The sequence below is a fragment of the Lepus europaeus genome, chromosome 2 (assembly GCF_033115175.1).
Source record: "Lepus europaeus isolate LE1 chromosome 2, mLepTim1.pri, whole genome shotgun sequence".
Lineage (NCBI taxonomy): Eukaryota > Metazoa > Chordata > Mammalia > Lagomorpha > Leporidae > Lepus > Lepus europaeus.
The window spans coordinates 14,652,299-14,658,666 of NC_084828.1; positions in this window are offsets into that span (position 1 = coordinate 14,652,299).

A 6,368-nucleotide genomic window follows, 5' to 3' on the forward strand; every position below is an offset into this window, starting at 1 on the left:
TAAATTTTTTATGATTTAGAGAGAGCTCTTTCATCCAGTGGTTCATTCCCAACAATGGTCACAACAGTCAGATCTGTGCCAGCTAGAAGTCATATACTCCATCCTGCTCTACCACATGGGTACCAGAAACCCAAGCAGTAAGACCACATTTAACTACTTTCCCAGATGCATTAGCAGGAACTTTAAACAGAAGCAGGGTGGTTGTTACTTGAACCAGTGCTCCAATATAGGATGCTGGTGTGGCAATCAGCAGCTTACCCAGCTATGCCACATGCAAGTTTCTAGCCCATAAATGTATATAATGTAAAGGACTCAATCTTAAAAATGACTCTCATATTGTTTCAAACAGTGGACATTAAAAATAATTTTAAGTTACAAAATAATTGCTAGGTTCAGTCTAAAGTATAAGATATGAGACAACAGATAGTTGATGAAACCATAGCTATCAATAAAAATCAATAGAAAAAACAATAAAATGCATGCAAAATGACTTTGCTTGATGTGTTAATAGCAAAATATTCTTCTATTAAATTAAGATGCCATTCTTTCTTGACTAATTTGAATCTCTTATCAAGGCAGATGAGTTGAGTAAATTTTAGATGTCATGTCCTGAATTTCAAAGAAGTGTTAACTAAAGTGTGAAAGATTTTCTATCTTGAACTCTCATGATCCCTCTGCACTGATGCTTGGAAAGTATACAAAGAGATATCTGGACTCGGAATAGCATTAGAGTTTTATTCTCCAGATCATTGTTATGGATATATCTGTGCTGTCACACATTCTTCCTGCATTCTCCCAAAGGGGTGTTTTTATTTGCTGATTCCCTCCCTCCCTCTCTCTCCCTCTCTCCCTCCCTCCCTCCCTCCTTTCCTTCCTCCCTCCCTTCCTTCCTCCCTCCCTCCTTCCCTTCCTTCCTTCCTGCCTTTCCTCCCTCCCTCCCTCCCTCCTTCCCTTCCTTCCTTCCTGCCTTTCCTCCCTCCCTCCCTCCCTCCCTCCCTCCCTTCCTTCCTTCTTTCCTTCCTTCCTTCCTTCCCTCTTTCCTTCCTTTTTTTCCTTTCTTTTTTTCTCAAAGAGAATGGGAGAGAAAGCAAGACAAGGAAGGAGAGAGGGAGACAGAGGAAAAGACAATTTTTCATGGGGTCACTTCTCAAATTTCTACAACATCCATGGTTGATCCAGGCCAAAGCTGGGAGTCAAGAATGCAATTCAGGGCTCCCATGTGGGTCACAGAGACCCAGCAACCTGATGAATCACTATTGCCTTCCAGGATCTGTATTAGCAAGTAGCTGGGATCAAGAATGGGAACTGAGAGTTAAACCTAGGACACTCCAGTGTGGTATAGGGCATGCTTGGTGTCTTCATTGCTACTCAAACACCCACCCGCCAAGGGAGAGAAACACAATTCTCTTTCCAAATATGCTGCATTGTCTAAGTATGAATAAAAAAATCAAAATATTTCAATGGTTGTTCAAGAGTGTGTGTAACTGATTACAAATATATTACTGGGGAGGGTGCTGTGACACAACCGGTTAACTCACACCTTGGGACAGCCACATCCTGTATTGGAGTGCTGGTTCAAATACTGACTATTCCTCTCCTATTCCAGCTTTTTGCGAATGCATCCTGGGATGTAGCAGATGATGACTAAAGTGTTTGCCATTCACATGGAAGACTGATTGAGTTCCAGGTGCTTGGCTTTGGCATCGCCCAGCCCTCTCTGTAATAGCCATTTGAAGAGTGAATCACTGGATGGAAGATCTTTCTCCTCTCTCTTTCTGTGTTTCTCTCACTCTTTATGTTGCTTTTGAAAATATAAAATAAATTTAAAAAATAGATTACCTATTTAACATTGCATTTTTTTTTAAAAATTTTGACAGATAGAGTTAGACAGTGAGAGAGAGAGACAGAGAGAAAGATCTTCCTTCCGTTGGTTCACCCCGCAAATGGCAGCTACAGCCAGCGCTGCACCAATCTGAAGTCAGGAGCCAGATGCTTCCTCCTGGTCTCCCACGTGGGTGCAGGTGCCCAAGCATTTGGGCCATCCTCCACTGCCTTCCCGGTCCACAGCAGAGAGCTGGACTGGAAGAGGAGCTGAACTGGAAGAGGTTCTAGCTGAACTAGAACCCAGCTGCCATAAGGGATGCCGGCGCCACAGGTGGAGGATTAGCCTAGTGAGCCACGGCACCAGCCCCAGCATTGCATTTCTTAACAAATGAATCTACCTTTATGTGATATACTGGCAAGAAAATGTACTTGATAGGAAAAATAGTAACGTACTTGAAAGAAAATAAATATCAAGTAAAATAATAGCTCATGTTTATGTTTGTATGTTCTGTTGATTACCAAGTACTTGCAAAATAATCAATCTTTGGAAACACTAACATTTCAAATAAAATAAAATACTTAACTGGCGAAAATTTTTAAAGTAGCCTCAAAAACAAGACTTAACTCCTACGGTTATAGTAGGTCGATTCACAAAAGCTAAGATATGGAATCAACCCACATGTCTATCAACTGAGAACTGGATAAAGAAAATATAGTGCATATACATGATAGAATACAACTTAACCATAAAAAAGAAATTCTGTCATATGAACAAAATAAATGGAACTGGAGACCATTATGGTTAGTGAAATAAGCCAGAGCGTTTTCTTTGATTTGTGGCATTCAATATACAGAGCATAAAAACATAATATGTATGAGTGAAATCAACATCTTGAGATTTGATTATTGTTTATAACCCTTACTTATACTCCTGTTTGTTGAATTCCTCATTTGGTGGAAAAGTAACCTGAAAATTACGTTACTGCAAAACTTAAATAAAAAAAAAAAGGAAAGGAAGGAGGAAGGAAGGAGTGTGGGGAGAGAATCATTATGGGCTTAAAATTGTATATATGAAATGCATGAAATCTGTTCTTTTTATATAAATAAATTTTAAAAATGTGAAAACAATGGAATATGTTATCATTATTTATGGTGACAGTCTCTGAGTATCAATTTGAATCTATATAAAACTATTTTTAGTGTCTTGATGAATACAGAACATGAAAATGTGCAGTTGGCACAAGTGAGTCAATAATGGAATTTTAATAAGATGGCTCTTTGTTAATTTTATTACAGATAAGAATCAACATTGCAATTTCTATGCTTCATTCTTTCACAGCTTGAGAGACAGCAGAAACACTAACAAGAAAACTTGTTGTTTTTTTTTTTTTTTAAAAAAAAAAACAATAGGAAAAACATGGTGTTTCAATATGGCTGCTTTTAGTTGCAGGACAGGAAAAATGCATAAATTTTATGTTGTCCCAAAACAAGTAAAAATCGGCTTGCTGCAAATGGTGCTTTTTGGAACAATGCAGGCTTATGGGAGTTAAAATGAACATGTGGTGTCATGCAGGGAATGGTATGTGTGACAATCCCCTCTCATTGCTACTGAATTGCTTAAGAGGAATCCTGAATTCTGAGTGGTCAAGGAAAATAAACTTCCTTAATTCCTCTGAGGTTTTATAATATAGTTGAAAAAGAAATCAGTTTAACTAGATTACTCACAAAATGAGCCAATGACAGGAGCACTTCTGGTGGGTCACACCCAAACTGAAATCATATAAAAGGGCCATCTGCAGAGAAAATTGTCAGACTCCAGTCACCTACACTCCTCCTCCTTCTCCACCCAAGGACAACCTCAACAACCAATACCATGTGTGGCTACTACGGAAACTACTATGGCGGCCGTGGCTATGGATGCTGTGGCTATGGAGGCCTGGGCTATGGCTATGGAGGCCTGGGCTGTGGCCTTGGCTCCTACTATGGCTGTGGCTACCGCAGACTGGGCTGTGGCTATGGCTGTGGCTACGGCTATGGTTCACGCTCTCTCTGTGGCTGTGGCTATGGCTGTGGCTCTGGCTATGGCTCTGGCTTTGGCTACTACTACTGAGGACACCATGGAAGATTCAACTACCACACATGTGATGTGATTCTGTGCATCACATTAAGTTATGATAATTCTACATCACGGATTTTTGATGGGATTTGTTAATAGGCTTCAATCTTCCAGACTCTATCTTGATCCCGCAGTCTCGGCTATTTCTTCGCATGCCTTGTCAAAAAAAAAAAAAAAAAAAAAAAAAGAGAGAGAGAGAGAGAATGTGATCTTCATCCTATGAACCAATTTTCTTCTTTCACAACAGAAAAACTGTTGCTAACCCTTCTTTACTGCTTTTCATGAATTATTCTATATCCCAGTGTTCATAATAAACTTGGCAAACCAAACAAAAATCTTGGTTTTCATTGTATTTATTACATGTAGTGGAATTTATTTTATCCTTTTGGAATCTTTAAATTTCCTTGTTTAGGGGCCAGCGCCATGGCTCACTTGGTTAATCCTCCGCCTGCAGCACCAGCTTCCCATGTGGGCACCAGTTCTAGTCCTGGTTGTTCCTCTTCCAGTCGAGCTCTCTTCTGTGGCCCAGGAGGGCAGTGGAGGATGGACCCAAGTGCAATAGTATTAATTTACTTGTTGCTTTGTGCATAGTATATATTCTGCGTGTATTTTTTCTTCTGCAAACAAACATGTGCCAAGTTGCATACCTTCATAAATTAATTTTTAAGTTTTTTAAATTATAGACAGAAACATCCTTGCTTTTTATGCATTGTGAATTTTGAAAAATCATAGCATTTTAGTACAACAATCACAACTAAGATATACTGTCATTCTTTGGCTTAACTTCTTTTGTTACCCATTTGTAGTGTATCCCTCCCAACACTATTAAGCCTGGGTAATGGGTGACTGTTCTATATCCTACAGTTTGTGCCTTTTACCGAACATCATGTTTTCATCCAGGAGTGGGTGTGGGTCTGCAAGATCTCTCTACTTTTGGAGATTATCAAGAAGAACTCAAGGGACTTAGCGTTTTGTTGAACTCATGGCTAAGATTTATTATAGTAAAGTATTAAAGATCTATAACTATATAAAAAGTGGAAAAGGTACAGGCAGATTCTTGGGATGTCAATATGCTTTTTTGCTTATATACTCTCCCACATAAAAATCACTCTTCCTGTTATCAAAAATGAAAAAAAAAATCTGTGCATAATGTTTTTCCTATGGAAGTCCACTAGAGACTCAGTGTGCAGGATTTTAACTGAGGATGCATTTTTTAAAGCTTTATTTATTTATTTGAAAGTCAGAGTTACACAGACGGAGGAGGAGAGGCAGAGAAAGAGAGAGGTCTTTCATCCACTGGTTCACTCCCCAGCTGGCCACAATGGCCAGAGCTTCACTGATCTGAAGCCAGAAGCCAGGAACCAGGTCTCCTACATAGGTTCAGGGGCCCAAGGACTTGGGCCATCTACTGCTTTCCCAGACCATAGCCAGAGAGCTGGACTGGAAGTGGAGTAGCCGGGGTTCAAACTGGTACCCATACCGGATGCTGGTGCTGCAAATAGCAGCCCTACCCACTATGCCACAGTGCTGGCCCCTGAGGATGCATTTTAAAAATGCAGTAGCAAAATCCCAAAGCCCAGAGACAAAGCATATGTTCAGGAAAACCACATTGTGCCAATAGCCTAGGCACAGCGACTAACTTTATTAGAGAATGATGGTAATATGTTGAAATCCATGTTCCCAGATTTGGTATCCCAGTAATACTGATTTAATAAAATGAAGGAGGGCGTGCCCTGTCCTTATTTTTGCTGTTTTCATTTTCTCTTTCTCTTTCTATCCCACTCACAGTCTCTCTCCCCGGTGGTACTAGTTTCCCTGGAGAGATTTCAAAGACCTGATATTATTTCTTCCTTACATATTTGGTGAAGTGATGAAGTCTACCATAGGAGCCAGGAGTTTTTTTTTTTTTTTTTTTATAAGGATTTTAATTACAGAGCACATTTTTTTTTTCCAATAGTTATGTGACTACTGATAGATTCTATCTCTTTGTGAGCCATTTTTTGTACATATTGTCTTTTGTGGAACCCAAGTTGTTGAATTTACAGGCATGATATGGTTCTTCTTGTTCCTTTATTTTTTTAAGACTGCAATCTCTCGTGATGTCTCCTTTGACTCCTACAATTGGTAAGTTGTGTCCTTTCTCCTTGTTTTTTTTGCTAGTCTTAACAGCAGTTTATTCGCAAAATAGATATCTTCATATATTTAGTTTCTGGTTCCATTTGCTTTTTCTGTTTATTTCTTATTTTTAATTATGTGGATTCTAGATATTCTTTGCATTATCTTATTTTTAAAAACTTCTTTGCTAATTATGTTGGAAGACGCTTGCATTGGAAATTTCAACATAAGCATTTACTGCCATAAATTTCACTTTATGAATTGCTTTATTTACATCTCATACATTTATAAATGTTCTGTTTTAATTTTAATT